The 26482-nt window shown below is 36.8% G+C and overlaps 1 protein-coding gene and 1 non-coding gene across 6 annotated transcripts in view; both read right to left on the minus strand.

Moving 5' to 3' along the window:
* EPM2A (EPM2A glucan phosphatase, laforin) overlaps nt 1–26482 on the minus strand; it is a 356235-nt gene that overhangs the window by 82677 nt on the left and 247076 nt on the right. The window lies entirely within an intron of this gene.
* On the minus strand, nt 16370–16533 carry LOC129478205 (U1 spliceosomal RNA). Its single transcript, XR_008656351.2, has one exon. It is a non-coding gene; the product is annotated as a U1 spliceosomal RNA (small nuclear RNA).

A 26482-nucleotide genomic window follows, 5' to 3' on the forward strand; every position in this document is an offset into this window, starting at 1 on the left:
CTGTGTGAACTCTCAGCATCATCTCCCTACCCTGGGTTGTCCAGCAGGCTCTGTCTTGTTTCCTCCTCTCTATACCGTGACTCAGAAATTCTCTAGGGTAGTAAGCTGGAATAACTATAGATACACATTATTTGTCTTCCAACTCTCAAGGACAATTTTCCAATATCTTGTAAACTGCTGCTTTATATACTTTGTGTTTTTTTTTTCTTTTTTTAGGCAGTTGGGTAAATCCATTCCTTGTTACCTTAGGAACATCAATATTACCTGAAAGAAAAACTGAAGGCCAATCTATGGTTCCTCTGAATTACGTGTTTGTTTGGCAGACATTTTCTCTAAAATCAATAAAGTCAGCCTCTCATTTCAAGAAAAGCAACTGGTACATTGATTTTGTATCCTGAGACTTTGCTGAAGTTGCTAATCAGGAGAAGTTGCTAATTAAGGAGATTTTGGGCTGAGACAATGGGGTTTTCTAGATATACAATCATGTCATCTGCAAACAGGGACAATTTAACTTCCTCTTTTCCTAATTGAATACCCTTTATTTCCTTCTCCTGCCTGATTGCCCTGGCCAGAACTTCCAGCACTATGTTGAATAGGAGTGGTGAGAGAGGGCAATCCTGTCTTGTGCCAGTTTTCAAAGGGAATGCTTCCAGTTTTTGCCCATTCAGTATGATATTGGTTGTGGGTTTGTCATAGACAGCTCCTATTATTTTGAGATACGTTCCATCAATACCTAATTTATTGAGAGTTTTTAGCATGAAGGGTTGTTGAATTTTGTCAAACGCGTTTTCTGCATCTGTTGAGATAATCATGTGGTTTTTGTCTTTGGTTCTGTTTATATGCTGGATTACATTTATTGATTTGCGTATGTTGAACCAGCCTTGCATCCCAGGGATAAGATGGTGTATAAGCTTTTTGATGTGCTGCTGGATTCGGTTTGCCGGTATTTTATTGAGGATTTTTGCATCAATGTTCATCAAGGATATTGGTCTGAAATTCTCTTTTTTGGTTATGTCTCTGCCAGGCTTTAGTATCAGGATGATGCTGGCCTCATAAAATGTGTTAGGGAGGATTCCGTCTTTTTCTATCAATTGGAATAGTTTCAGAAGGAATGATACCAGTTCCTCCTTGTACCTCTGGTAGAATTCGGCTGTGAATCCATCAGGTCCTGGACTCTTTTTGGTTGGTAAGTTATTGATTATTGCCACAATTTCAGAGCCTGTTATTGGTCTATTCAGAGATTCAACTTCTTCCTGGTTTAGTCTTGGGAGGGTGTATTTGTTGAGGAATTTACCCATTTCTTCTAGATTTTCTAGTTTATTTGTGTAGAGGTGTTTGTAGTATTCTCTGATGGTAGATTGTATTTCTGTGGGGTCGGTGATGATAACCCCTTTTTCATTTTTTATTGCATCTATTTGATTCTTCTCTCTTTTCTTCTTTATTAGTCTTGCTAGTGGTCTATCAATTTTGTTGATCTTTACAAAAAACCAGCTCCTGGATTCATTAATTTTTGAAGGGTTTTTTGTGTCTGTATTTCCTTCAGTTCTGCTCAGATTTTAGTTATTTCTAGCCTTCTGCTAGCTTTTGAATGTGTTTGCTCTTGCTTTTCTAGTTCTTTTAATTGTGATGTTAGGGTGTCGATTTTGGATCTTTCCTGCTTTCTCTTGTGGGCATTTAGTGCTATAAATTTCCCTCTACACACTGCTTTGAATGTGTCCCAGAGATTCTGGTATGTTGTGTCTTTGTTCTCGTTGGTTTCAAAGAACATCTTTATTTCTGCCTTCATTTCATTATGTACCCAGTAGTCATTCAAGCATTCTTGTACACCAATCACAGACAAACATAGAGCCAAATCATGAGTGAACTCCCATTCACAATTGCTTCAAAGAGAATAAAATACCTAGGAATCCAACTTACAAGGGATGTGAAGGACCTCTTCAAGGAGAACTACAAACCACTGCTCAATGAAATAAAAGAGGATACAAACAAATGGAAGAACATTCCATGCTCATGGGTTGGAAGAATCAATATCGTGAAAATGGCCATACTGCCCAAGGTAGTTTATAGATTCAATGCCATCCCCATCAAGCTACCAATGACTTTCTTCACAGAATTGGAAAAAACTACTTTAAAGTTCATATGGAACCAAAAAAGAGCCCGCATCGCCAAGTCAATCCTAAGCCAAAAGAACAAAGCTGGAGGCATCACGCTACCTGACTTCAAACTATACTACAAGGCTACCGTAACCAAAACAGCATGGTACTGGTACCACAATAGAGACATAGATCAATGGAACAGAACAGAGCCCTCAGAAATGATGCCGCATATCTACAACTATCTGATCTTTGACAAACCTGAGAAAAACAAGAAATGGGGAAAGGATTCCCTATTTAATAAATGGTGCTGGGAAAACTGGCTAGCCATATGTGGAAAGCTGCAACTGGATCCCTTCCTTACACCTTATACAAAAATTAATTCAAGATGGATTAAAGACTTACATGTTAGACCTAAAACCATAAAAACCCCAGAAGAAAGCTTAGGCAGTACCATTCAGGACATAGGCATGGGCAAGGACTTCATGTCTAAAACTCCAAAAGCAATGGCAACAAAAGCCAAAATTGACAAATGGGATCTAATTAAACTAAAGAGCTTCTGCACAGCAAACAAAACTACCATCAGAGTGAACAGGCAACCTACAGAATGGGAGAAAATTTTTGCAACCTACTCATCTGACAAAGGGCTAATATCCAGAATCTACAATGAACTCAAACAAATTTACGAGAAAAAAACAAACAACCCCATCAAAAAGTGGGCGAAGGACATGAACAGACACTTCTCAAAAGAAGACATTTATGCAGCCAAAAGACACATGAAAAAATGCTCCTCATCACTGGCCATCAGAGAAATGCAAATCAAAACCACAATGAGATACCATCTCATACCAGTTAGAATGGCGGTCATTAAAAAGTCAGGAAACAACAGGTGCTGGAGAGGATGTGGAGAAATAGGAACACTTTTACACTGTTGGTGGGACTGTAAACTAGTTCAACCATTGTGGAAGTCAGTGTGGCGATTCCTCAGGGATCTAGAACTAGAAATACCATTTGATCCAGCCATCCCATTACTGGGTATATACCCAAAGGACTATAAATCATGCTGCTATAAAGACACATGCACACGTATGTTTACTGCGGCACTATTCACAATAGCAAAGACTTGGAACCAAGCCAAATGTCCAACAATGATAGACTGGATTAAGAAAATGTGGCACATATACACCATGGAATACTATGCAGCCATAAAAAAGGATGAGTTCATGTCCTTTGTAGGGACATGGATGAAACTGGAAAACATCATTCTCAGTAAACTATCGCAAGGACAAAAAACCAAACACCGCACGTTCTCACTCATAGGTGGGAATTGAACAATGAGAACTCATTGACACAGGAAGGGGAACATCACACTCCGGGGACTGTTGTGGGTTGGGGGGAGGGGCAAGGGACAGCATTAGGAGATACACCTAATGCTAAATGACAAGTTAATGGGTGCAGCAAACCAACACGGCACATGTATATATATGTAACAAACCTGCACATTGTGCACATGTACCCTAAAACTTAAAGTATAATAATAATAAAAAAAAAAAAAGAAAAGCAACTGGTAGTATTTGTTATCAATGATACGGCTTAAGCTTTCAAGTGAAATTTAGAATTTTAGAAAATGTTCATGTTCCACCATTAACTTGACAGTTGTCCAATACATAAATACTTACCTGATGAATCAGTGCTGATCTTACTGCATGTGATTTTTGAACATTGCATAATGAAATGTGTCAACATGGGAAGGAAAGGTCTGTATTACTTGCTGCATCACTATTTTTCAAATGACCAAAGCATAATGTTACAAAATCATGCACTGGTAAAAAAATCTATTGTAGGTACAAGATAAAACAATGGATTTTATTGTAACATCTCACTGAAATTAAGTTTTAAAGAACTAACACTTCTTGAGTTTTGATGTAGCATCAAAGATGAGAATACATAGCTATTTGAAACAGCCATTATAATATTATTCTCTTTTCCAAATACAGATATATGTGTAGTCAGATTTTCTTTATATTCTTCAATTAAAACAGTATGCTGTGGCCGGGCGCAGTGGCTCACGCTTGTAATCCCAGCACTTTGGGAGGCCGAGGCGGGTGGATCACGAGGTCAGGAGATCGAGACCACGGTGAAACCCCGTCTCTACTAAAAATACAAAAAAAAAATTAGCCGGGCGTGGTTGTGGGTGCCTGTAGTCTCAGCTACTCAGAGAGGCTGAGGCAGGAGAATGGCGTGAACCCGGGAGGCGGAGCTTGCAGTGAGCCGAGACTGTACCACTGCACTCCAGCCTGGGCGACAGAGCGAGACTCCGTCTCAAAAAAAAAAAAAAAAAAAAAAAAACAGTATGCTGCAAGAGACCGAATTTAGAAACTGATATGAGAATCTAGTCTATTAAGCCAGACATTAAATAGAATTGTAAAATGTAAATCAATATCAATATTTTTGCTAAATATTTTTGGGTTTAGAAAGCATAGCATTTGTTCAGAAAAATAAGTTATTTGTGTTAACTAGTGTTGGGTTTATTTTTTAATGAATTAAGAATTTGAAATTATTTTTTAATTTTAATTTGTATTACAGTAAATATGAATGTATATCAGCACATATGAAACATATAAAACACATATCAGCACAATAAAAGCCTTTTGATCTCCATTGATTTTGAGGAGTGTAAAAGGTTTCTGAGACGAAAAGCATTGCGAGCTTGTGCTCTAGAAAACCATGGATAGAATGCCTCTTTTCAACTCCTCTTCATTATTGTTTTCTCTTTTGAAATTTTCTTGCTAGCATTCTCCTTCCTGTGTCAGTACAGCCCTTTGTTCTTTGGTCTACCCCTCTCTTTTACATCCTGGTTCTCTTAACAGTGGCCTGCCAGGCGGTTCCTCTGGATTGAGAACTTACTTCCATATCCCATTCTCCAAATCCAGACATCAGTCTCTGATGCTAAAACTATACTTCCTGCAACTGCGGGACTACCCAGATCTCTGTCCTTGCCCTTAACAAATACATTTCCATCTCCACAAAATCAGGCTCTTCTTCTTTACCTGCTGTGTAACCTGTGTTAACCTGATCATCTCCAAGGGCCTTTTCAGTTCTGTATTTTTACTGTCTGCAGCTAATATGTCTGCTTCTGTCTAAATTTCAGATGTTGTTCTCCGCCAGTAGAGAAACTGGGAGGCCAAGGCGGGCAGATCACGAGGTCAGGAGATGGAGACCATCCTGGCTAACATGGCGAAACCCCATCTCTACTAAAAATACAAAAAAAAAAAAAAAAAAAAAATACCCAGGCGTTGTGGTGGGCGCCTGTAGTCCCAGCTACTCTGGAGGCTGAGGCAGGAGAATGACGTGAACCCGAGAGACAGCTTGCAGGGAGGCAGAGCTTGCAGTGAGCCAAAATCACGCCACTGCACTCCAGCTGGGGCAACAGAGCGAGACTCTGTCTTAAAAAAAAAAAATCCAAATTTTGACAAATTAAAAATAAATGTATATTTTCAAGTAATGTTTGAACTTAAATATTTCTGCAGAAGCATTGCCTATTTTTGGTGAATCTCTAGGAGTAAAATACACCTACCAATAGGGCTGAATGTGTGCACACTGAGTATAGGAAGCTGCTTTGGGATATGGGGAATCTGGTGCTTTGCAAATCAAACTTTGCAAATCAAACTACTTATGTGAAACTCCATTCTTTCCCTCTTAATTGCAATGACATAAGGCTTTTGTTGAACTTGTTGGTTTTAGGTAATGGGTGATCAGGACTACCAAGCTTTTTGTGTATTGTAACATGTAACTGAAGGACTGTTATCCTATATTTATTGTTAAAGTTGTTTTCCAAAGTCTCATGCCTTTGAAGTATTGTTTCTAAAACTTCTCATGCTGTTTACTTGTCCAACAGGCTCACAATTTCTTCCTGTAACTTATCCCAGTGCTCACACATTATGCCCAGAAGAGCGTAATGTCATCTTTAAGTATGATTATCTCTATGAAATTATTTTTAAACAGATTATTTAAAAATATTACATGAGATTAATCCCTGAAGTTGGTTGAGAATGGAGGTAGGGGGGAAAAAAGATTCTCATCATTTAAAGTTTTCCACTCAGGTGATTCCCCATTCCCTGTTGTTTTGAAATTAAATTTTAAAAAAAATTCTCAGAGGTTTTTGAGAGAGCAAATTGTCTGTTGTTGTGTTTTTTTCTAATAGATACACTGTCATGTGGGTTTTTTTTAACCAAAAAAAAAAAAAAAAAAAAACAACCAAACAAAGAGATAACAAATAAAACCCCCTTGCTGTAACTTGCCCCTGGTGTTCCTTAATTGTATTGCAGCTGTACAAAGATTAGATTAAGGGCAGTAGAATTTCCTGAGGAAACTATTTCCTTTTTAATTCCCTCACTGTGTCTGCCTCCTCATTTCAGAGTCTGGCAATTTCAGGATAGCAGACCAAAAAGTACTTAATTCATGAGTGCTTTTTATTAGCATATGGCTTCATAATTATTACCTAAAGACCCAGAGTAAAATACTGATAAACCAAGTTCACCCTCATGTGTTACTGTTGCTTATGCTCTTTTCCTATAAAAGGCTCTGAGAATTATTGCTTTGAGAGAGTATTGTGTTCTCTTAACTTAAAAGTATTTTAAAATTATTTCATGGTGTTGTTTTCTTTAACAAATGTATTCTCATTTGAGTGTGTCTAATGCATATATTTAAAATAAGAAGAAAGGAGAACCTAAGCACATCCTATGAGTTTTTCATCTATTATTCCAGTTGAAGAGAATTACTCCCATCTGTTCTTGACACTTTCGTTGATTCCATTAGTATCTAATAATATGTCTGTGGTATTAAATCAAATTGGTCTTCTATGAAAGATTTCAAAATTCAGCATGTCAGTTCCTTCTTAAGAAGATGTTCAGGTGCTCCTGTTTTCAATAATATGGTAGATTAGTCACACAGAATAATCTTCCCAAGTGCCGGAAGTGGTGGAAGTAACTAAATTGCTGGAAAAATATTTTAAAATGTGTATAACATCATTCCAAATGCATTCCTGAACTTTCAGGAAATCAGTGAATTTTAAAAGCCCCCCAAAATTCTAACGATACCAGGAAACCAGATCAGCAAGCCCCAAGGCTGGTTTTTATCTTGTGGATGACTACCCATCTCTAGTTATCTCGAGCTTCCATGGTGGTATGAGGGGTATGAGAGAGGGGAGATAAAAGACAGCATGTTCCCAAGATAGTGAACATAATAAGAGATGACCCCATAGACACTGGACTCACAGTAAAAGTGAGGATTAGAACTAAACACTCCCAGTAAAAGTAAGAATTAGAACTAAACCTTGCTATGCAAAGGGGATACTGAAAAAAATTCACATCAAGTGCCAAGTGGAGAAAAAGATTCTTCTTTGATTTTCGATAATCCCAAACTAGCCCTTGCAGTGGGCTTGAGATCCGAATTCACACTACCTGGGTGATTCACATAGACATACATGAAACTTTACACCCATCAATGGCAGAATCCTGTTTTTTCAGAACACATGGAACATTAATGAAAATTGATCCCATGCCATATCCATAAATTTAACTTCAACATATTGCAACGGATTGTTATATAACTCATCTCCTTTGACCTCGGTGAAATTAAATTGAATATTAATAACAAAGAATTACTAGAAAAACTAAGTATGTTTGGAAATTGTACAATTGTGTGCAAAAATTGTATATATGTGTATGTGCATACATATATATGCGTGTATACATAAACATAGATATATGTGTGTGAATATATACACACATATACACTTATATCAGTGGTTGAAGATAATGTGGTAATAGAGATATGGACTCTAAATATGTGGGCATATGGGATTACTTAAAATTGTGGTAACAAATGGAATTTGGAAAATACAGAAGCATAATTTAAATGTATTCCCCTCAAAATCAATATATATTAAATTTTGATAGTAAATATATGTGTATGAATTTATATATTCATAAGTGAATAAATAGTACTTTCAAATGTAAAAGTGAAAGAAAAAAACAACTATTTACTTATATGATTTAGAATTTTCATTTTAAAATATACAACTAAAAAAATTTTTTTCTTTTTTTGAGACCGAGTCTCACTCTGTTGCCCAGGCTAGAGTGCAGTGGTGGGATCTTGCCTCACTGCAACCTCTGCCTCCTGGGTTCAAGTGATTCTCTTGCCTCAGCCTCCTGAGCAGCTGGAATTACAGGTGCCCACCACCATGTTCAGCTAATTTTTGTATGTTTAGTAGAGACAGGGTTTCACCATGTTGGCCAGGCTGGTCTCGAACTCCTGACCTCAGGTGATCCACCCGCCTTGGCGTCCAAAGTGCTGGGATTACAGGCGTGAGCCACCGCATCCAGCAATAACTAAAACATTTTCAGTATATAAAATCACTTTATTTTACAGTACTTGTTTCTCCAAATATTTTAATTTTAGTGAATAATTCGTTGAGAATGAGATAGTCGGTTGTTTCATATTCTGAAGGTTTACTGGTAAATTATTCATAAGAAATATAGGCTTTTACAAGTTTTCTGAAAAATTTATACATTAAAACTCAGACATGAGACTATAAATTTATCAATTCTATGAATGATTCCTTGGGACTACTTGAATATTCAATTTTAGAAAGCAAAATTCATGTCTCTACTAATCAGTGTAGAATGAATTTAAAATTTCCCAACATACCCCTTGGAGAATAAGTCATAATGATTTTGATATTTTTTAGCAAATTACTGTGATTTTTTAAATTAAAACACTCTGTTGTGTTATTCTTATTGTATGTAAATGTGCACACTGAAGTGGAGAAGAAGGGGGATGCATGGTGAGTTACCAGTGACCTGCATGGCTGTTGGAAAGTGATTTATGAAGTAGAAGACCTTGAAGTAAATTTACTGCTATGATAGTAATGACCTACTTATTGCAAATAAATGTAGAAAATAAAACAAAGTATAATAGGAATTACCAATTGCCAGCCCACGGTAGTTACCCTAAACTTAAAATATTATACTTGGTACCCCAGTACTTAGTAGGTGCCAAATAAAATTTTTTGGATGAATGAAAAGACGTTTGCATGCTTGCAAAAAGACTAATCTATAGTTGAAGCATTTGCACTCCTCAGAATTTTTAAGAAGAAGGAAAGAGACAAACAGAGAGATTGAGAGAAAGAGAGACAGAGAGAAAGAAGGATAAAGAACTTTCCAAATGAATAGAGTTTTCCATCTAATGAAAAATCCAGAGTGTGCTCCTCCTGCCACAAATCCTGGATTCTTTCATTTGACCATTTCCATTCCATTTTTTTTTCTCTTAATGAATAGTGACAATTTCTACAAACTTATTGGGGATTACTATGTACTAAACAGAGGAAAAAATTAAGAGGAATTGGAGGTAGAGAATATGGGTGTAAAAATTGCAGGAATTTGGTTTTATTTACAAAAATGTGATACATACATGAAAATAGAATGAAAAGAAAACAAGAACAAATAAATATTCTTATTTTTCCACTAATTTTCATTCTACTGTTGGGTAGCATTATATGTTTGTTCATGTATCTCTCCCAATATAGATCACCTTGAAATTTTCAATGTATATATTTTAGATATTTCTATCTTGAGCCACCTTACAGATGTTATAAAGGAAAGTAAGACAACAGTATAAAATGGAAATATTAAAAATTCGAATAGACTATGAGAAAACAAAAGTTTCAAAGCTTAAATACTCATATTTGATTGTTTATTATGTGCTAAGTGAGGTTTATGAGTTTAATATATATTAGCTCACTTCATGCTCACAACAACCTGATAGGTTAGATATAATAATTTTTCTTACTTTATAGATAAGAGAAGCACAAAATTAATTTGCCCAAAGTTTTTTTGCTAATAAGTCAGCAGAGTTGAAACAAGATAATTCTGCCTTTGGCTGGGCGTGGCAGCTCACACCTATAATTTCAACACTTTGGGAGGCTGAGGTGGATGGGCCACTTGAGGTTGGGAGCCGGGCCAACATGGTGAAACCCCTTCTGTACTAAAAAAACAAACATTAGTTGGGCATGGTGGTGGGTGCCTGTAGTCCCAGCTACTCAGGAGGCTGAGGCAGGAGAATTGCTTGAACCTGGGAGGCAGAGGTTGCAGTGAGCTGAGATCATGCCACTGCACCCCAGCCTGGGCACTAGAGTGACTCTGTCTCAAAAAAAAAAAAAAAAAAAAAGAAAAAGAAAAAGAGAAAAAAAACATAATTCTGCCTTTAATGCATCTTCTGAAAAACTGCTACCAGTGCATCTCTTTTGCATTCACAACACCTAATTCACTCACTTAATTTTTATTGCATGTATAGAACAGTGATGATCATTCTAAGACATTCTAAGAGGCCAATCAGAACCCAGAGGCCAGAGAAATGAGGTGACATAGAAAGGCAGTCAGATGGGTACATGGCAGGGACTGGAATTCCTTCTCCTGACTTCCAGATGTGGGCTCATTTTTCTTCTGAGCAGCCAGTCTGACACATGTTATGAAAATATGTGATTCACATGATAAAACCTTTGTATTTGTGATATTTGTCAAGATACAGTTGTCTGAATGTAGAGAATTATTAAGATCTATTCAAATACAAATGTAATACTAAATAAATAAAACAAGAAACTTATTAGACAATACTTATGAAATCTATGTAACTTGTATCAGCAATGCCTTTCCTATAAAATGAAATATTCAAAATATTCCAAGCTTCTGAATCCAATTAGTATTATTAATATTAATACTCAAATCCAGAGAGTTTCAGTGCTATACTCACCTACGTGGAAAGCCCAGACCTTTTAGGAGTTCTAATTCTTAGAGTATTTCAAGGAATTCCCAATGTTTTACTCAAGTATATGTCCATGTGTTCGTCTATCGTTAGTCACGTGTTACTTATAATCAGCCATCATTCCTCAGTGCCAATCCTTGCCAGTTCTCCCCATGCAATAATAAATGTTCTAGAAAAGTGAGGATAATGGCCATTCCCTCTGTGTTGAGCTCGGCTGGGGAAGCCGAATGCTATTTTGTCTCTCAGTATTTCTGTGCTTGAAGTAAAGCTCTATCTATTCTTATACACAGCCATTCTTCTCCCGAGGTGCTCACAGGCCGAGAACAACCATTTTGGTTCTATTCCTATGTTGGATTTAATAAGCAAGATGGCTTTTCCTCTTGTGATGAATTTATCTCTCTAGACATTAAGATATCACGTATTAGATTTAGTCTTGCCTCCTATAAATCACAATGGCAGTTACAAAAGTCTCCCTGTAGCTGAACCCGTAGTTTATCAGAGTAGGGGATAGACACATTGTGAGAAAGTGGAATTCGGGGGAGATAGGAAATGGGGGTCATCTAATTTCACAGGACAAATTTATCCATTGGCCAGTCCAACCTGGTCAGAGCACCTGTTTACATGTATATGGAACCAAAAAATCCTGATGAAATAGATATCTCCCTCCCCAGTTCTATTGCTGTTGCCAGGCAATTTCTTCACTGATAGTTATTTAAGCACTAGCATAAATTTCCCTGCTTTAAACACATTAGCAAAAATGTGCCAAATATACATTTTCTTGGAGAGAACTCAAGGGACTACTAAGTTTTCTTGCAAAAACCATCAAAGTTCAATTTCCCCAGATAGACATTCTTCATAGTCTTGGAAGCAGTCACCTATGTACCTTGTAGGTAAACAGGTAGGCCCTTTGGAAGTGGAAAGGACTTTGTTTTGAGTCTTCCACCTAAATTCATGTCACAGAAAAATTGCTCACCACTTATTAAAATGGTAAAGAAGGTTTTATTCAAGACTATTGCAATAGAGGAGACAGATGGAACACAACTCTGAATACAATATGGACAAGTGGGGATATGGAGCCAATGGGCAAAGAGAGGGAGTCAGTGGATGGGAAATTACTAAGAGGCGATATCAAAGATAGGAGATTCTTTTTTTTTTTTTTTTTTTGAGACGGAGTCTCGCTCTGTTGCCCAGGCTGGAGTGCAGTGGCGCAATCTCGGCTCACTGCAAGCTCCGCCTCCCGGTTTCACACCATTCTCCTGCCTCAGCCTCTCGGAGTAGCTGGGACTACAGGCGCCCGCCACCATGCCCAGCTAATTTTTTTGTATTTTTAGTAGGGACGGGGTTTCACCGTGGTCTCCATCTCCTGACCTCGTGATCCGCCCGCCTTGGCCTCCCAAAGTGCTGGGATTACAAGCGTGAGCCACCGCGCCCGGTCCTAAAGATAGGAGATTCTTGTTAAAGGCAAGCCAAGGCTGAGGCCTAGTTGAGAAGAGGGCTCAGAAGAGTCAGACAAAAATCTGGATAAGGTGAGAATCTTTATCAATCCCTGAGAACAATGCTCAGAATGGATGCCACTAACCAGAGTTACATTCAGGCTTTGAGAATCATGCTAGAAAAGCTCAGAAATGTAGAGAGAGGCTGTTTGTTTATTACACTTCCATATTTATTCATCCAAATTGTTCAAGTGCTAACTTTCCAATCAACTCAATATCAAAATGTCTTAATTTATGACTTTTTAAAAAGGTCATAAAAGATTCTGAAATAGGAAATTATTTAAATAATATTCAAATAATTTGATAATAATGTCCCTGGATCCTCCCCAAATATTTATGCTCTTACCTATTTATTTTTTCAATGATGGCTACCATCTTACTGCTATCTCCTCTTTTACTATACACTTCTTTTAGTATACTATACTATACGATACGATACGATACGATGCGATATAAGATACAATACGATACCTCTATTCCCTATCTGCACATATAACTTTACCAACTTATCACAGATTTATTAATTTAGAAAAATAATCTGGAAAAAATATTTTTCATCCTTTATAATCTACTTAGGAAATAGTTTCCATAATTCATAAAATCATGCAACAGCTGAAAAAGGCTTTAATGATCATCTTTTCCAACCCTCTCATTTAGCAGTTTAGGAAACAGAGGTCCAGACCAGTTAGTATTTTAATTAAGTTTGGTAGTTAATACTGAGCTAAAAATAAACACAGAATTCCATATCTTAAGTTTAACATTGATTCTAGTAACAAAAATAGAATTAAGAATTTTTTTAAAGGCTTGGACTAAGCATAATAGAAAATACTAGTTCCTCTTGCTCCTCTCAGAGGAGATAGGTAAGGACTCGTTATCACCATCTTTAGCTATAAAGGAGTTGATATGGTGTCTGAATTAAAGAGTTTCTTGCACTTTGTACATCCTGAGATTTACACTGAATATGTTATTTACCAAGAGTTCTATTCAAATATCAATGGAAATTATAGGAAAAGCCTTAAACCAGAAGTAGAGAGATTTGTAGCTTTTCCCTGAGATTGTCACCAACAAACTGTATGATACTCCAGGTTTCTTAACCTTCCTGATCACAGTCTTCCCAACTGCAAACTAAGAAGAAGATATAATTATTTAGGTTTCTTACAGTTTGAAAATGCTGGCTTTTAATCTTGCAGTAAACTGGATGGAGGTGGGTAAGATAAATATATATAAAGAAAACACCTCACACTGGGTTAGTGTACAGTATGTCCTCAATATAAAGTTTGGGAATTAAGGGAATTATTACCCTTTGTTTCCTGCCCTCCCTTCTTCCCTTCCTTCCTTCCTTCCTGTACGAGATGGAAGATGCAGAATGGGGAATGATGGGGAGCCTGGGTGGGCAGGTGAGCATCAGTGTTAGTGAGCAGACTGTCTTAGACTCTAGACCACTTACTTGATTAGAATGTTAGGATACACTACTTGGGTCCTAAGGGAAAACAGTATAAAATCAGTTAAACATTTTAACTAAGAGAAGGAATATTCTCTTTAACAAATCACCAATGTAATCAGTTTTATAGCTTTAATTTTCAAGATTCAAATCTAGACATATTCTCTTAAAAAAAAACCCTAAACTTCATGTAGAGCTGATATATCAAATATCTAACAGGAGCATATCAACATGAAGTATTAATGGAGAACTGGTAATTAGTGGTTTTTATTCCTCGTTCAGTGGCCTTACTAATTGGCAATCAAATACTTTGACTGAATCATGGCCTCTTTTCTCACCAGTGCCCTCATTCATTAGCCTAAGTATTTAAATCCTTTTTGTGTTCTCAACCTTTATCAACTGTCATCTTTCTTTTACAGTGGGATCTAAGTATACTTAGAAGACTAAACAATATTTCTAGCCCAAAGCAATGCCCCTGTATGATTTGAGCAGTTGAGCAAAAATCACAGGCAATAAGTTAGTTCTTGTGTAGAAGCCTTAGTCACTTGAACTTGATTGAAGTGTGTGATGGACTTTTCTTTGCTTGGAGTGCACCATAGTCAATACAGTCAGGATTGGAGAATGCATGTGAATAACAGACAGTTGGGAGGTTTTCACGTTTGGGGAGCAGTTTTCAAAGGCAATGCCACAGTTTCTGAAAGCCACAGAAAAGTTGTGAATGAAACACGGATGATGAGATTGAAGGAGAGACACAACCTGTTCTTTTTCCACTCTGGAATGGGCTGCATTCATACATAACATCTCTGTAACGTTTAATGACTAAGCAACAACCAGAAAACCCAATACCATATGTTGTGTACGGTGTCACAGGAAAGAGACTGTTAACTGTCTAAAGAGAAAAGGCCTCTTGAGGTGTCTGAAATTGACTTTCTGGAGGAGAGAAAGGAAAAATAAATAAAGTCTCTGAAATGACAAACAGAAAAGATAGTGAGTGCAAGCAAAAATGAACTGGTTTCCCTAACTTCCAGCAAAGTATTTGGGTTGAGGCAACAGTGAACCCCAGCTATGAGAAGGCACAGCAGGTTCTTGAGGTGCTGGGACAGTAATTTCAGAGGGACTTTAAGAAGGGGAGAAATCTTCGAGGACAACCAGAAAGTTCAACCATGACAAAAAGACCTTTTGCCACCTTAAAGCCAGGATGGGCATGTAAAGGAATTGGTACATGGCACTTCCACATATCACAGTATGCAAAAGCATAAGCTCAGGGGCCAGGCTGCTGGATTCGAATCCCAGTTCTGCTCCTTACCAGCTGTGGGACCATGGGCAAATTCCTTAAAATCTCTTTTCTTCAATTTCTTCTCAGAATAGTGCTTGGCACTGTGAGTACATATTCACTACCATTAAAATATCAACAAATGTGTATAGTTTTATATAAACTTATGTTTACTAACAAAACATGACTATGCTGCAAAAGTTCCTGTCTTGTACTTTGGATATTTCCAGGAATGTCAGATAGAAGAAAGGAGACTATATCAAGCAGGATATGGCACTTATAAAGATCCAAGGAAATGCGTGTGTTTGCGTGTTGCAGGGGGGTGGGGTGGGTAGGATCAACCGCGTGCAACAAATATATCATTCCCTTTTTGCATGAAGTCAAATGGGAAATTTACATAAAAGACATTGTATACAAATTTATTACATAAGTATATTTTCCCACAGGGAATATCCTTTCATCGATTCTCAAAAGATTAGGTATTTCGAGCTTACTTGTCCATAAGCATTTTTATAAAGAATATTTTGTCACATACCTACCTTGAGCAACTAATTAAAAGCAATGAATCTTGCTCGTAAGTTAAAATATAGCTTGGTATTCGACTCAGCTATGACTCCCACAGATGTCTGTTGGAATTCTTATTGAGGTGGGAATGGCAGTCAATCCAGCCAGAACCCAGTAAGTCTGTGTGTCCGAAAGGCAGTCTTCTTCTCACTTGCCACAAGCATGTACACTACGTCAACACATCTCTGAATCCCAGTGCAAGAGTTTTCTGGACCCATCAATCTATCACTACCAACAACTTGTTGAAGACTCTTATTTAAAGCCTCAATAAAGATGACTCCTTCCTGCTTTTGCTCCAAATGCAAATCAAGTAGATAAATGTACATAGTATGGCAAATTGAGTTACACTATAGTTGATTCAATACCAAGATTTCTTTCCAAGTATTAAAATGTCATATGCATTTGCTCACACTTCCAGTTATTCTTTCTTTACCTCTGTATTGGTTTAATTTTAGTTACATAAAAAACACTTTATTTAAAAAATTCAAGCACAGAAACATTATATTGTAAGAATAAATAGTCCAATTTCACTTTAGGTGAATCTCACTCCCCTCTTCACAGGTAATGAGGGTTAACAGTAAGTAGGTTGCAATTCATTTCAGGTAACTTTTCTTTTTTCTTTTATTTGCTTTTGTCTTTTTTTCTTTTTTCTTTTTTTTGTTTTTACTTTTTAATTTCTTTTTGAGGGAGAGTGCAAACGAAGTTCCTCACTACCACAAATTATGCCACTGGGCTTTCCACATTAGGGGAAGTCACAGGGGTCAGAACATCTAGAGTGCAATGGATAAGCCCAACTCTGGGTAAACCACCTTCATAATCACAATATCTCACCTGCCTAGTAAGTATCCCCAGATCGCCTCCCATGCAATATCTAAGATACATACACATGCATATATTTATATATGTGTGTGTAAATGTATGCACATACATACATATAATTTTGTTCTTAAACATATTTTTTACCAAATGTCATGATTCTATACTTAATATCAGCAATTTGCTTTTTCCACTTTTCAGTATGTGTTGGAGATCTTTCCATGCTGGCATATACATGACTGGTATATATATAAATCTGTGTCATTATTCTACAGTACAAATATACTGGAGTTCAACTACCAATGGATGTGTAGGTTGAGTGTAGTTTTGTTAACTATCAAATCCTTGTATTTGCATCTTTAGGCAAGTGGGGCTTATTTCTCTAGAAAAGACATCTAGAGGTAGAATCACTGGCACTAGAAAGACTGCACATTAAATTTTTGTTGGATTCTGAAATTTTTCTCTGCAAAAGGCTGAATCAACTTGATATGGTTTGGCTATGTCCCCACCCAAATCTCATCTCGAAGTGTAATACAAATTATAATCCCCACCTGCCAGAGGAAGGACTTGGTGGGAGGTGAGTGGATCATGGGGGCTGTTTCCCCCATGCTGTTCTCATGATAGTGAGTTCTCATGAGGTCTGATAGTTTTGTAAGTGGCAGTTTACCCCTCTTTCTCTCTCTCACCTGCTGCCATGTAAGACGTGCCTGCTTCACCTGTAATCCCCACATATCAAGGGAGGGAGGTAATTGAATTACGGGAGCAGATTTCCCCATGCTGTTCTCATGATATTGAGTTCTCATGAGATCTGATGGTTTTATAAGATAGTTTTCCCTGCTCTTGCTCACTCTCTCTCACTTGCCACCATGTAAGACATGCCTGCTTCCCCTTCTGCCATAATTATAAGTTTTCTGAGGCCTCCCCAGCCATGCAGAACTATAAGCCAATTAAACCTCTTTCCTTTATAAATTACCCAGTTTCAGAGAAATTCTTTATAGCAGTGTGTAAACGGACTAATACACAACTTGTACACACACCTACAGAGTTATTCAGCACTTGTTTTACATCATCATTACCACCTGTAGAGATTAAGCTTTGTAATTTTTTCTACCATGATGGGAAAAAAATGTATCATTTTCTTTTCATTTACATTTTCCTGCTTGCTAATGAAGTTGAGCATCTTTTAAAATGTTTTTAAGCTACTTTTAGTTATTTAGTTCATTGTATAATTTTTTGTTTCATAATTTATGGTCCCTATGAATTACAGTAAATAATCTTTTGAAAGTTACATGTGTAACATATTTTCTCCCAGTCTGTCACTTTTCTTTTATTTATCGTAATTTTATCATTTGAAAGTTTTAAATTTTTATATAGGTAAATATGACAACTGTCTCCTTTATGAATTCTGAATTTAGGGCTTTCTTAGAAAACCCTTGAAAGCCCTAAATTATAAATGAATATTCTCTTTATTTTCTAAACATAATTTTATATTTCTGTACTTTATATATAATTATTTGGTCTATTTCAAAATAATTTTGTGAGGGTGCAAGGTAGGGCAAAACTTAATTTTATTTCCAAACTGTCAAAATGTTGTCCCACTACTATTTATTAAATAGCCTATTTGTTCCCCATTAATTTCACCACAGGGTAACATATCACACTGCCTTTGTCACACAGTAAATTTTCTTATGTAGCTGGATCTGATCTTATACTCTTTTTCTGTGCAGTCAAGCTGACTCTTCCTGAACACCTGTTTAAGTAGGGTAGGTTTAGCTGCTATACAGCTTTACACCATGTATTTTTTAATGAAATTGAGCAAATGCCACTTTTTGATATTTTCAAAATAGTCTTGGTTATTATTATATTTTACTCTTCAATTAAACTTTAAATTAAACATGTCAAGGTTCACAAAGAGTTCTTTTAAGATTTTATATGGGATTGCATTAAATTTATAGATTAATTTGGGGAGAAATAACATCTTTACAATGTTAAATATTATCTTTCAGGAACATGCTATGCCTCTGCATTTATTTAGGCTGCTTTATATATCCTTCAAAGAGTGTTATATTGTTTTTCATAACAGTCTTTCAGATATTTCGTTAGGTTTAATTCTCCCTGTTTTATTTTATTTCCGCTGCTATTCTGATTGGGATATTGCTCCATGATATGTTCTAATTGATTATTACCCTATAGGGAGAAATTATTGTGTATTAAATTTTCCTTAGTTTTAATAGTATTTTTCAGTTTATTTTCTTGGGTTTTCTAGGTAGGTAATCACATTTTATATAAAATATATGGTAGTTTAATCCTTGCATGACCAATGAATACATGTGTCTGTTCTGTTTATATTTGTCTTTATGAAATTTTGCATAGTAATATTGAGAGTAGATACTATCATATCTTCCTGACTATATGATAGCCTTTCACAGATAAATAAGACATAATATCGCAAGTTTCGGATTTCCTGTCATCTGTTTTATTCAGAGGACAGTCATATTTCTATAGCTGAAAAATACTTACGAAAATATGATACTGTGCATAAAAAGCAATGCTTCAAATCACTTTAATCGCCATACATTGTAAGTTCTTCATAAAAGCCACCAAAGCTAAAACACAGTGTGTTCAATAAATTTTTATTAGACTGCCAACTGAAATTATTATAATAATGTAATTCTGGCATAAACTTTGACTATATTTTATTCCATATTATATTTTATCTCATATCAATAGATACAAATGGATATATAACAAATATATAAAATATAATCCCAATAGCAAAATAACCACCATGTAACCACATTCAAATTAAGAATGTCTATGTTTTGATCCATATGCAGAAGAATAAAATTAGACCTCTATCTCTCACCATATACAAAAATCAAATCAAAAAAGATTGAATACTTAAATCTAAGGCCTCAAACTATGAAACCACTAAAATAAAACACTGGGGAAACTCCCCCAGGACTTTGGACTGGGCAAAGATTTCTTGAGTAATACCCCATCACAAGCACAGGAAATTAACGCAAAACTGGACATATTGGATCACATCAAGTTAAAAAAGCTTCTGCACTGAAAAAGAAACAATCAACGAAGTGAAGGAACAACCCACAGAATGGTAGAAAATATTTGCTGACCATCCATCTGACAAGAGATTAATAACCAGAATACATAAGGAGCTCAAACAACTATATAGAAAAATAAACTAATAATCTTATTTTAAAATGGGCAAAAGATCTTAATAGACATTTGTGTTAGTCCATTTTCATATGGCTATAAAGAACTGCCTGAGACTAGGTAATTTATAAAGGAAAGAGGTATAATTGACTGACAGTTTCACATGGCTGGAGAAGCCTCAGGAAACTTACAATTATGGCAGAAGGCAAAGGGGAAGCAAGGCATCCTCTTTACAAGGCAGCAGGAAGGAGAAGTGAACACAGGAGGAACTATCAAACACTTATAAAACCATCAGATCTCATGAGAACTCACTCACTATCACAAAAATAGCATGATGGAAACCACCCCCATGATTCAAATACCTCCACCTGGTCTCTCCGTTGGCATGTGAGCATTATGGGGATTACAATTTAAGATGAGATTTTGGGTGTGGACACAGCTAAACCATATCAACATTTCTCAAAAGAAGACATACAAATGGAAAACAATCATATAAAAAATGTGCTCAACATCACTGATAATCAGAAAAATGCAAATAAAATCTACAATGAGATACCATCTCACTCCAGTTAAAATGGCTTATATCCAAAAGACAGGGAATAACAAATGCTGGCAAAGATGTGAAAAAAAGGGAACCCCCATATACTTTTAGTGGGAATGTAATTAGTACAACTACTATAAAGAACAGTTTGGAGGTTCTTCAAAAAATTAAAAGTGGGGTCATACAATACAGGAATCCCACTCCTGTGTATATACCCAAAAAGAAAGCAAATTAGTATATCGAAGAGATGTGTTCACTCCCATGTTTACTGCAGCACTATTCACAATAACCAAGATTTTGAAGCAACCTAAGTGTCCATCAACAGATCAATGGATAAAGAAAATACAGTATTTATACACAATGAAGTACTATTCAGCCATAAAGAAGAATGAGATTCTGTCATTTCCAACATCATGGATGGAACTGGAGATCATTATGTTAAGTGATATAAGCCAGGCACAGAAAGAGAAATTTTGCATGTTCTCATGTATTTGTGGGAACTAAACATTAAAACAATTGAACTCATGAAGATAGAGATTAGAACTATGATTCCCAGAGGCTGGGAAGGGTAGTGGTAGGGGTAGGGGGAATGGGGTTGGTTAATGGGTACAAAAATATAGCTAAATCGAATGAATAAGATCTAATATTTGATAGAACAACAAAGTGACTACGGTCAACAATAATTTATTGTATATTGTAAAATAAAAGCATATTGGAATGTTTGTAATATCATAAAATAATACATATTTGAGGTGATGGATATCCCATTTTCGCTGATCTGATTATTATACATTGTATTTCTGTATCAAAATATTTTAATGTACCTCATAAATATATACACCAACTATGTGCTCAATAAAAATTAAAAATTAAAATTTCTTTAAAAGAATATCTATGTTTTGAGATTTATACAAATGAATTCGTGCTGTATGTAGTCCAAAATATTTTGCCATTCTAGTATTATGTAGGTAAGAGTCATCTTTGTTGTTGCAAATAATTATAGTTCATTTATATGCACTGCTTTTTAATATTCCATTTAAAATTGACTAGTCAATAATTTATTTTTATATTTGCCATTTTAAAAACACTTTTGACTGTTTCTAATTTTCTGCAATATTAAGAATAATGCTATTGAAGTAATTATACATGTATTCTTGCATGTGTGTACGATTTTCTCTAGGACATTCCTTAGAAGTGAAATTTCTAGTGCAAAAAGATTTTGACTACACAAGTTTTATAATGCTTACTATAGATTTATTGGAAGATACATGTTATGCACAAAAGGAAGTTCTCTTTCAGTCCTAATTTACTAATAGTCTAGCATGAGTAGTTGTTGAATTTCATTAAATGCTTTATCTACGGTGAATATTAGCTATTCATAAAATAATACTATATAATAAACCATCCCAAACTCAATGTCTTAAAGCAATAATTATTTCTACTCATTCATATATCTGTGGGTAGGCTGTAGTTAGCTATTCTAGGCTGGGACCATATGTATTGACTCCAAGTTATAGGTAGGATGTGGTCTGCTCCACACCGCTCTCTTCCTCCCTAAAGTAGCAGGCTAGCTGATAAAAGTTCATTTTGTGGCAATGGCAGAAACAGAAGAGTCTCGTTTGGTATCAAAGTCATTGACCTCATAGACAGAACACGTAATCATAACATTAAGTGGTAAGATAACTCAGCTGCAAAACTGTCAAGGCCGATTGTTTTCTTTGTTGAAAATGTTTTAATCTATTGATTGATCAATATATTTAATGATTGTAGGAGGATTTAGGCACTTTTTCTTGAGTCAGTTCTGGTAAATTATATTATTTATGGAATTTATTCAGTTTATACATTTTCAAAATCATTGGCCTCAGTTGAGAGGTGGAGCAAGATGGTAGAATAGAAAGCTCCACCTATCATCCCCATCCCTGCATCCCTCACAAGGATACCAAGTTAACAACTATCTACACAGGAAAAACATAATCATGAGAATGAAAAATCAGGTGAGCATGCATAGAACCTGGCTTTCACTTCATATCCCTGAGAGAGGCACTGAAGAGATAAAAAAGACAGTAAGACAGTTCTGAATTGCCAACACCACTCCTTCCCCACTCCAGGCAGCTGCAGCATGGTGTGAAGAGCCTCTATGGGCATTGGCGGAGAACACAGCAATTCTGAGGCACTGAACTGGACAAGAAAACCAGACAAAGTGAGCTGATGACCACCCATAGAGGAAGAATTTAAATCGGCCCTAGTCAGCAGAGAATCACTTACTTCAGCAGTCCAAACTTGAGTGCCCACAAACCTCACCACCTAGGGCCAAAATGTTCTGTTTCTAAGAAAACTGAAGTCAGTCTAAGCCAAAAGGACTGCAACTCATAGGTAAGTCCTAAGGCTGAACTAGGCCCAAAGACAGTGGACTAGGGAAGCATGTGACCTACTGAGACACCAGTTGGGGTGGCTCCAGGAGTGCTGGCAATGCTGGAATCATGCCTCCCCTAACTCCAGGCACAGCTCAGTTGGGTGCTTTAAAAGACGCCTTCCTTCTGCTTGAGGAGAGGAGAAGGAAGGAGTGGGGAGGACTTTGTCTTGCATCTTAGATACCAGCTCAACTACAGCAGGATAGGGCATCAGTCAGAGTCATGAGGCCCCCATTTCAGGTGCTAGCTCACAGATGACATTTCTAGACATACCTTGGGCCAGAAAGGAACCTGCTTCCTTGAAGGAAAAGACCCAGTCCCGCCAGCATTCATCACTTACTAAATGAAGGACCCCTGGGCCCTGAGTAACCAGCAGTGATACCTGGGTGCTACATCAAGGGCCTTGGTGAGCCCCTGAGACTTGCTGGCTTCAGGTGAGACTCAGTAAATAATCAGCTGTGGTGGCTATGGGGCAAAACTCCTTCTCTCTGAGACAAGCGGAGGGAAAAGCAAAGGGGACTTTGTTTTGCACCTTAGGTACCATCATAGCCACAGCGGGTAGAGTACCAAGCAAGGTCATGGGGTCCCTAATTCCAGGACTTGACTCGTGGACAGCATTTTTGGAGCTGCCCTAAGCCAGAGGGGAGACCACTGCCCTGAAGGGTGAGTTCTGGGCCAGGCAGTATTCATGACAAGCTAACTTAAGATACCATGGGCCTCAAGGGAACATCAGAGGAAGTCTGGCCGTACTCCTCATGGCCTAAGGTGGTGACGGCTATGGGGTGAGCCTCCTCTGCCTTTGGAAAGGGGAAGGAAGAATGAGAAGAAATGTATGTTGTGTTTTGAATGCTAGCTCAGCCACAATACAATAGAATATGAGATAGACTTCTATCTAATCTTGTCCAAGACCATCAAGGCGATACCTCTACAAGTCTGCAAGAACCACAGTGTTACTGGGTTTGGGATACTCCTTAAAGCAGAAACTGCTTAGATCACAACACTCAAGTTCTTTCAATAATTTGTGAAAAGCCTTCCCAAAAGGACAGCTACAAATAAGCCCAGATGGTGAAAACTACAATAAATACCTAACTCTTCAATTCCCAGACACTGAAGAACATCTAGTAGCATCAACACTATCCAGGAAAACATGACCCTACCAAATGAATGAACTAAATAAGGCACCAGGGAACGATCCTGGAGTAACAGAGATATGTCACCTTTTAAACAGAGAATTCAAAGTAACTGTGTCGAGGAAACTCAGAGATATTCAAGATAATGCAGAGAAGGAATTCAGAATTCCATCAGCTAAATTTAACAAAGAGATTGAAGTAATGAAAAAAAATCAAGCAGAAATTCTGGAACTGAAAAATACCATTGGCATACTGAAGAATACATCAGAGTACTCTAGTAGCAGAATCAATCAAGCAGAAGAAAAAAAATAGTGAGCTTGAAGACAGGCTATTTGAAAATACACAGAGAAGACAAAAGAAAAAAAGAATAAAAACAATGAAGCATGCCTACATGATCTAGAAAATAGCCTCAGAGGGCCAAATCTAAGAGTTATTGACCATATAGAGGGGACAGAGAAAAAGATAGAGGTATAAAGTTTACTCAAAGGGATAATAACAGAGAACTTCCCAAACTGAGAGAAAAATATCAATATCCAAGTATGAGAAGGTTATAGAACATGATGCAGATTTAATCCAAAGATGACTACCTCAAGGCATTTAATAGTCAAAACTCCTGAAAGCTAACGATAAAGAATTCTAAAAGCAACAAGAGAAAATAAACAAATAGTATATAATGGAGCTCCAGTACATCTGGCAGCAGACTTTTCAGTGGAAACCTTACAGGCCAGAAGAGAGTAGCATGGCATATTGAAAATGCTGAAGGAAAAGAACTTTTACCCTAGAATAATATAACTGGTGAGAATATTCTTCAAACATGAAGGAGAAATAAAGACTTTCCCAGATAAACAAAAGCTGAAGGATTTTATCAATACCAGAGCTGTCCTACAAGAAATGTTAAACGGAGTACTTCAATTAAAAAGAAAAGAACATTAATGCGCAATAAATAATCATCTGTAGATACAAAACTTACTGGTAGTAGAAAGTACACAGAAAAATAGAGGATATTATAACACTGTAACTGCAATGTGTAAATTACTCTTATCCAAAGTAGAAAGACTAAATGGTGAACCAATAAAAAATCATAAGTACAACAACTTTTCAAGATATAGTCAGTACAATAAGCTATAAATAAAAACAATAAAAAGTTTAAAAGTAGTGGGTATGGGGCTGGCGTGGTGGCTCATGCCTGTAATCCCAGCAGTTTGAGAGGCCAATGTGGGTGGATCACCTGAGGTCAGGAGTTTGACACCAGCCTAACCAAACTGGTGAAACCGCATCTCTTCTAAAAATACAAAAATTAGCTAGGCATGGTGGTGGGTACCTGTAATCCCAGCTACTCAGGAGGCTGAGGCAGGAGAATCACTTGAACCTGGGAGGCAGAAGTGGCAGTGAGCCAAGATTGAGCCATTGCACTCCAGCCTGGGTGACAGAGAGAGAGTCCATGTCAAAAAAACTAAAACTAAAACTAAAACTAAAACTAAAATAAAAGACTTAAAGGTGAGACCTAAAACCACAAAAACCCTAGAAGAAAATCTAGGCAATACCATTCAGGACATAGGCATGGGCAAAGACTTCATGACTAAAACACCAAAAGCAATGGCAACAAAAGCCATTGACAAATCTGATCTAATTAAACTAAAGAGCTTCTGCACAGCAAAAGAAACTGTTATCAGATTGAACAGGCAACCTACAGAATGAGAGAAAAATTTCGCAATCTATCCATCTGACAAAGAGCTAATATCCAGAATCTACAAAGAACTTAAACAAATTTACAAGAGAAAAACAACCTCATCAAAAAGTGGGTGAAGGATATGAACAGACACTTCTCAAAAGAAGACATTTATGCAGCCAACAAAATATGAAAAAAAAAGCTCATAATCACTGGTCATTAGAGAAATGCAAATCAAAACCACAATGATATACCATCTCACATCAGTTAGAATGGCAATCATTAAGAAGTCAGGAAACAACAGGTGCTGGAGAGGATGTGGGGAAATAGGAATGCTTTTACACTGTTGATGAGAGTGTAAATTAGTTCAATCATTGTGGAAGACAGTGTGGCAATTCCTCAAGGATCTAGAACCAGAAATACAATTTGACCCAGCAATCCCATTACTGGGTATATACCCAAAGGATTATAAATCCTATAAACACATGCACACATATGTTTTTTGCAGCACTGTTCACAATAGAGACTTGGAACCAATCCAAATGCTCATCAATGATAGACTAGATAAAGAAAATGTGGCACATATACACCATGGAATACTATGCAGTCATAAAAAAGGATGAGTTCATGTCCTTTGCAGGGACATGGGTGAAGCTGGAAACCATCATACTCAGCAAACTAACACAGGAACAAAAAACCGAACACTGCATGTTCTCACTCATAAGTTGGAGTTGAACAATGAGAACACATGGACACAGGGAGGACAACATCACACACCGGGGCCTGTTGATGGGTGGGAGGCTGGGGGGGGATAGCATTAGGAGAAATACCTAATGTAGATGACGAGTTGATCAGTGCAGCAAACCACCATGGCACATGTATACCTATGTAACAAACCTGCACGTTCTGCAAAAGTATCCCAGAACTTAAAGTATCATAAAAATAAAAAAGTTTAAAAAGAAAGTAGTGGGGATGAAGTTATGGTGACTATTTATTAGTTTTCTTTCTGCTTGTTCATTTGTTTATGCAAATAGTGTTAAGTAGTTATCGGGTT

This window comes from Symphalangus syndactylus, chromosome 2, assembly GCF_028878055.3.
Source record: "Symphalangus syndactylus isolate Jambi chromosome 2, NHGRI_mSymSyn1-v2.1_pri, whole genome shotgun sequence".
Taxonomy (NCBI): domain Eukaryota; kingdom Metazoa; phylum Chordata; class Mammalia; order Primates; family Hylobatidae; genus Symphalangus; species Symphalangus syndactylus.